Below are 6,000 nucleotides of genomic sequence, written 5' to 3'. Positions count from 1 at the left end.
GCACCGTGTCCCTGCTTGCCCTCTTGCCCCCCATTCTTCACAAGGCAGCTGGAGAGATTAATTTTTAAACGTAAATCAAATCAAATCACGTCACCCTTCAGTGGCTCCCATCGTGCCACGAATCAAATCCAATTTCTTAGCGACCCTACTATCCTCTATCGTTGGGTTTGTTGGACCGCGAAGAGCTCAGGCTCAGTCCCTTAAAGGGGACTCGGCTCCACCGCGGAGGGAGTGCCCTCCGGAGGGGCAGGGGCGGGGCTTCTCAAGCGAGGGGGTGGAGCCTCAGATCGGGTGTGGGGAGAGCCGGAGGGGTAGGTTTTCCGCGGAGGGCGAGCGAGGGGAGCAGGGCTGAAGCAGGGCTGAAGCAGGCTTCTGCGGGCCCCGCGGAGCTACTGCCACCGAGGTGAGCGTCTTCCCCCGGGTTGGGGGGCGCTCTCTGCTCGCGAGGCCGTTCTCTGCTCCTTGCGGAGGGTTGTTCCCACGGGACCCTGCGCGGAGTCGCGGAGGTGGCGGCCTTGGGGAGCCAGCCCGAGAGGCTGGTGAAGGGGCCCGGCGGCCTGCCCCAACCCTCCCTCAACCCCGCCTTCTCTCCCCTCCCCCAGGCATCAGCCGGCGCCAGCAGAAAGCTAGCTGCATCTTCAGGGGCAGCCGGGCAGCGGCAGGCAGCGCGGCGGGAGAGCGGCTGACAGTGCTGACAGTGGGGATGCGAGGTACCGGCATTAGTCGTGGCCAAGTGGCCCTAGAGAGGGAGTAGAGGCCGGGCCTTCGGCGTTTCTCTCACAGGCTCTCGGAAGGCGGCCTCAGAGGAGGGGGAAGGTGAGGGTCCGGCAGGCAGGCTTCGCGGGTAACTACTAGGTGTTGTATATGTATGTTTTGGTATCTAAATGGTGCTACACACACACACACACACACACACACATACACGCATACACGCACAGACATTCATTTCGACTAATTGCTTTTTAAAAACTTAATATGTCTTGTAGATCTTCCTATATCAGGGAATCTAAATTTATCTCATTTGTAAACAGTTGCATTGTACGATTGTACTACAGTTTATTTAACCATTTCCCGATTGATGTACATTAGCTTGTTTCCCTTTGAAGAGGGGGAGGGGGCTATTACAAGCAATGCTATAATGAATGGGTTTGTATATATACGTTTCATGCACATGTATGAGTATTTCCGTAGAAGAAATTCTTAGAAGAGTAATCGCTACTCAAAGTATATATGCATTTGGAATTTCGATAGATTTGTCCAAATTGCCTTCGCAAAAGGCTATACTGTTTTACACTCTCCAATGTTGTGCAACATTGCCCATTTTTCCACAGTTGTGCCAACATGAATAATTATCAATCTTTGTAATTTGGGCCAATTTGAAGCGCAAAAAATGGTATGTCATTGTTTTCATTTGCATTTTTCTGATTACTAGTGAAATTGAACATATTTTTTATTTGTCGGATTACAAAAGTAGGCAAATATCAAATATCTATAAGCGATAAGCATTTCGAAAATTTAATATAACCCCATTCGCAGTAGCAAGAAAAATGAAAAAAAAATCCTAGAAGTAAACTACAAAACTTTATTGAGATACATAATAAAAGAATGTTTGCATACACGGAGAAGGGATACCATGCTTCTTGATAAGAAGGCTCAGTTTTGTAGTGATGCCCATTTTTCCTATGTCGATTTATACAATTGATGGAATGTCAATAAATATGCCAAGTTTTTGGAACTTAATGTGATTCTAAAGTTCATCCAGAAAAAAAGATGGCTAAGAATAACCGAGAAAATATTTTAAAAGATAAGATGGGGGTATTTGTACTACCATCTATTAAAATGTACTCCAAAGGAACAATATTTAAATGAGAATGGACAGAACAATGCATTAGAATAGAAAAGCCCACAAATCGAGCCAGATTGGATCCAAGATTTATTGGAGAAACATTGTTGGCTAGACGTGGAAAAACTGCCATATTAAAAACTGCAAGCACGCACCCCCCCCCCCCCTCAGTTTGAATTTTCCTTTGAGGGCAGACTCCTTTGTTTGGCGAAAACCACTTTATGATCTTTTGGTTGTGCCAAGGTAAAGCGTCCGGAGTTAAAAATTAGTGGCTTTAGTGCTAGAACTAACGATATGAGCCTTTCGTTACGTTAAGATGGATTCAGGTTAGCCTGCAGTGCGGCGAGGGAAAGAGTCGGGATATTATGTCTTAAAAAAATTTTTCCCCGATCTAATGGGCCAAAAATGTTATGTCATTGTTTTCATTTGCATTTGCGAGCTTTTTGTGAGACTGAACGTCTTTTATGTGTTAGTCCAGGATAATATGTGATTACTGGAGGCAGGTAACAATGGGGGACCCATTGCTCCTCTTCCAGAATGGAGTTTGGCTAATTGGTACAGCTCTGCCCGGAAGCGTGAGAATAAACAGGTTGACTTTTTAAATTTTCCTCAAGCACTAGGCTCTAGACACCTTAGATCGGGGGCGGAGGCAGTTTTCAGGACATGGCCGAGATTTGGCGCTGAGCTGTGTCATCGCGAGGTTTGGCAGCCAGCTCCGCAGTGGGTCGGAAACCTCGTGGTAGGCGAGATCCCTGCAGGACGGGAGGTGCCTCCCTTCCCCCGAAAAACTCCCAGTCATTTTCATTGAAGCCCCGCCTCTCTCCTTTTTAGGAGCGTGCACTAGGTCTCGCGAGATCTTGTGTTTCCTAAAGGCGAGGCGCGGGCGGCATCCTGCGGTGAATTCGAGGGTCTCGCAGAGACTAAAACGTAATATCGCGATAGTTCTCTCGGCGCATGCGGGAGCCGGCGGCAGCAGATTGGCTCCGCCCCTTAGTGCTTCGTGAGGTTGTGCGTCATTTGCTTTTCGCTTCGCGTAGGGTGAGAGCGGATCCGTAGCGACTTCGGCTTTGGTGGGAGGAGGGGTCTGGGAAGGGCTGGGCTCAAGCTTTTCCCGTCCGGTAAGAGGTTCTCGCGGGATCGCGCGGAGGCGGCCGCGGTTCAGCTACGGACTGCAGCAGCCGCGGAGGCGGCAGCAGCGTCTTCGGCTCGTGCTGTTCTTAGCTGGTGAGTTCTCGCGCGAGCGGGGTTACGTCCTCGTGGGATCCGTTGGAGGTGGCGGAGGTAGCTTGGGGTAGGGGGGGGCAGTGACTAGGGTCGGTCCGCCTGCTGTTAAGATGGCGGCGGAAGCTGATGTCTGTCCGGCCAGGACCGGAGACTGAGGTGTTGGCTATCCGCGTTTGTGACGCTTCCCAAGCACCCGACGTTAAGGAGGTGACTGTTGGCGAAACACCGAGGTGCTGGTAAGCCGAACCTGAGGCAAAGACCACGCCGTCTCTGCGAGGCGACACCATTTCCCGGGCCTCTGTCGCGTGTGGGCCCGCCTTTGCCCCACCAATCGGTCAACGCCTCCGTTGTTGCCACCGCAGTGGGCGGGTTGGGAAGGGTGGGGGGCGGGAGTGCTGGAGTGAGTTAGAGAGTGGGGCTGGGGGTTAGATTGGGCGGTGGGGGAAAAGGGACCAATCAATGACGACTGGCTGTCTCCCTACTACCTTTTTTCAGGCCTGCCTCTCTTCTCCGCCCCTTCCGCGGCCCAAATGAATCTCCCAATTTTTCTTGAGTTGAGGTGGGCTCCAGTTTCTCAACTGCTTTGGTCTTTTAACTAAGATTTAGGGGTCAAGCTTCGGTGTCTCTGACGTACTCCTCTCCCTTTCCCCCTAATTCTGATCTCATCCACATGGATGTTTAATGCTCGTATTTAATAAGGGGAGACAAAGCTTTTCCCTGTCACCCCCTCCCCAGCCCTACTAAGGAAGAGCTTAGTCCAAGCCCCTTAACCAGGACTGTCTCCCTCTTCTATTGGTCCCCTTGACGCAAGACTTGAGTAGAGCCTTTCACGTTCCGTGCATTTACTCCATCTTTGTGGATGCAATTATATGGTAGCCTTCCATTTCCTCGGGTCTTCATGCTTGTATGACCCTGATTCGAGTACAGGACAGATTTCTGCAACTTTGCAGACTGCTCGACCACTCTTAGATGGAACAATGAATGGGTTGGTGGCTGGATGATTGCAGACCTCTTGTTCTTGGGGCTCTTAGCCTTCCCTTCCTCATAACACCCCTCAAAAAAAAAAACGTAAAGAAAAGGCTGTAGAAGATAATCCTCCAGTAAACCAACTTTTTGTCCTTCTCTGTCCCCTGCCATCCCTCTTTGCAAGCTCGGGAACCTCCCCTTTTCCCTGCCTTGCTCTGAGTTCTTGAGTCCTCTAGGTCTGTGGACCTCTGTCTTTGCTACTAACCATCTCTTAACATTCGTCTCATTTAATTATCTTCCCAGCCCCGTGTTCTTTTTTCAAGAGTTGAATCCGCTAGAGAGAAGATACCCTCCTGTCAGGCTCCACTACATTTCTCCTCCTCCATGTGCTAGAAAATAAAATAGCTTTGATTATCTTCTGACCCTCAATCATTGCCCTGTTCTACTTTTTTCTCTTCCCTTCCCCCATTCCACCATTACTATAGATGATTCCCTATCATTTGTTTTCTTTGTAGATTGCATGTCGGCATTGTTTTCTGTTAACCCCAATGTTGAGTAGATTGAGGAGACCTCAACATTCTCCAAGGGAGGCACCCTGATATGGTGGAAATAACTGTGTGCTTTGTGTTCACGTCAAACTTTGTGACTTTGGGCAAATTTTCAGATTCTCAGTTTTTTCATCTGTATGATAGATAGTAACGCTTACACTTACTATAATTCAACAATTTGTAAAGTGCCCAGCTTATGGTAGGCACACAATAAATTGTGGTTACTTTTTCTAGGTGTAAGAATAGGTTGGAAGACTGATCTGTGTCATATGGTAGTTTTACGATCTGGAAAAGAATAAGATTTTTTATTCCTCTAATTGTGCATTTTCAGTATATTTCTAGGCCAGCCCTGTCATTTTTGTAGTTTTTTCCTACTCATGGGCCACATTCTTTATTTCCAGTGGTTCTTGGTGTTTGATTGTGATTTCCACCTGTCTTAATCTACTAGTCTAGGAATTTCAGTGCGAAGTCACTAGCTTGAAATAACCACTGGCCATAAGGTTCCTGTCAAGAACCACACCCAGGTGTTCTGCCTTTTAGAAGGCATGCCTCATCCCTTGCCTACTCCCTTTTCCACTGCTTCAAAAAGACTTTGTTCTGTTATTCACTCAAAGATGAAATTTGTTGCTATGCTTTTCACAGTAATCAAGGGAACTTCTGCCAGCTAGTTTTCAAGTGTTCATACTGCTTTTCCCCTGCTTCCTTTCTTTGGTTCCTCAGATCAGTGTGGGGATCTGCTATTTGGCTATACCTGCACAGGGTAATTCCTATCTGAGAGAATTTAGGAAAGTTGTTTGGAATACCAAGCTTATTTCCCATAATGAATTACTACCAGTTCTTTAATGCACTACATCCGTTGTGTTTTGCCATTTTATATTTTCCAGCATTCTTTTAAAATAGAAGTGAGTGTATTCAATTTGGAGGTAGTTTTTCTTACTGTTAATATTTTGATTAGACCAATATTAAACTGAACACTTTTATCTATTACTATTACCTTGGCCAGGTGATGGGGCTTGAAATAGGATGGTGAAAAGTTTATGTAGGATTAAAGATCTACCATGGGAAACCATCTGGTAATTAACTATGTAGACACTAGTTTTGAGCTTTAGGGTTTACTTTGTTCAATTTAAAGTGCTTTGGAGGTAATAGAATATTCCCTTTTTCATTGGAGGACAGGAGATCACTTTCTGTTTTGAGATACTGCCTTGGAGTTTTTTACAGTGGGTCAAGCAATGAATCAGTAATTAACTAAACCTTAATTTGATTCTTGTCATTCAGGACTAGAATAAATCTGGAAATGATAATCTAGGTGTGACCTAAAAGGTTTAATTTATTCCAGTAGATCTCTAAGGAGAGAGAGAGAGAGGAAGGAGTGGCAATAGCAGTCAAAAGCTTTGTCTAAGCTTCAGTGGCAAAGTT

At 46.8% G+C, this 6,000-nt stretch overlaps 1 protein-coding gene across 1 annotated transcript in view; it reads left to right on the top strand.

Annotated features, from left to right (window-relative positions):
* The first annotated feature begins 279 nt into the window (after positions 1-279).
* The window catches only part of HUWE1 (HECT, UBA and WWE domain containing E3 ubiquitin protein ligase 1), a 176,260-nt gene continuing 170,539 nt past the window's right edge, over positions 280-6,000 (top strand). Inside the window, exons 1-2 of the mRNA XM_080795415.1 lie at positions 280-403; positions 603-710. The gene's annotated coding sequence lies outside the window, so the exon portion shown is untranslated. The remainder of the gene's footprint in view (positions 404-602; positions 711-6,000) is intronic.

The sequence above is a fragment of the Martes martes genome, assembly GCF_963455335.1.
Source record: "Martes martes genome assembly, chromosome: X".
In the NCBI taxonomy this organism is placed as follows: Eukaryota; Metazoa; Chordata; class Mammalia; order Carnivora; family Mustelidae; genus Martes; species Martes martes.
The sequence above is the reverse complement of the archived record's forward strand: the minus strand, read 5'-3'. Positions and strand labels throughout refer to the sequence as shown.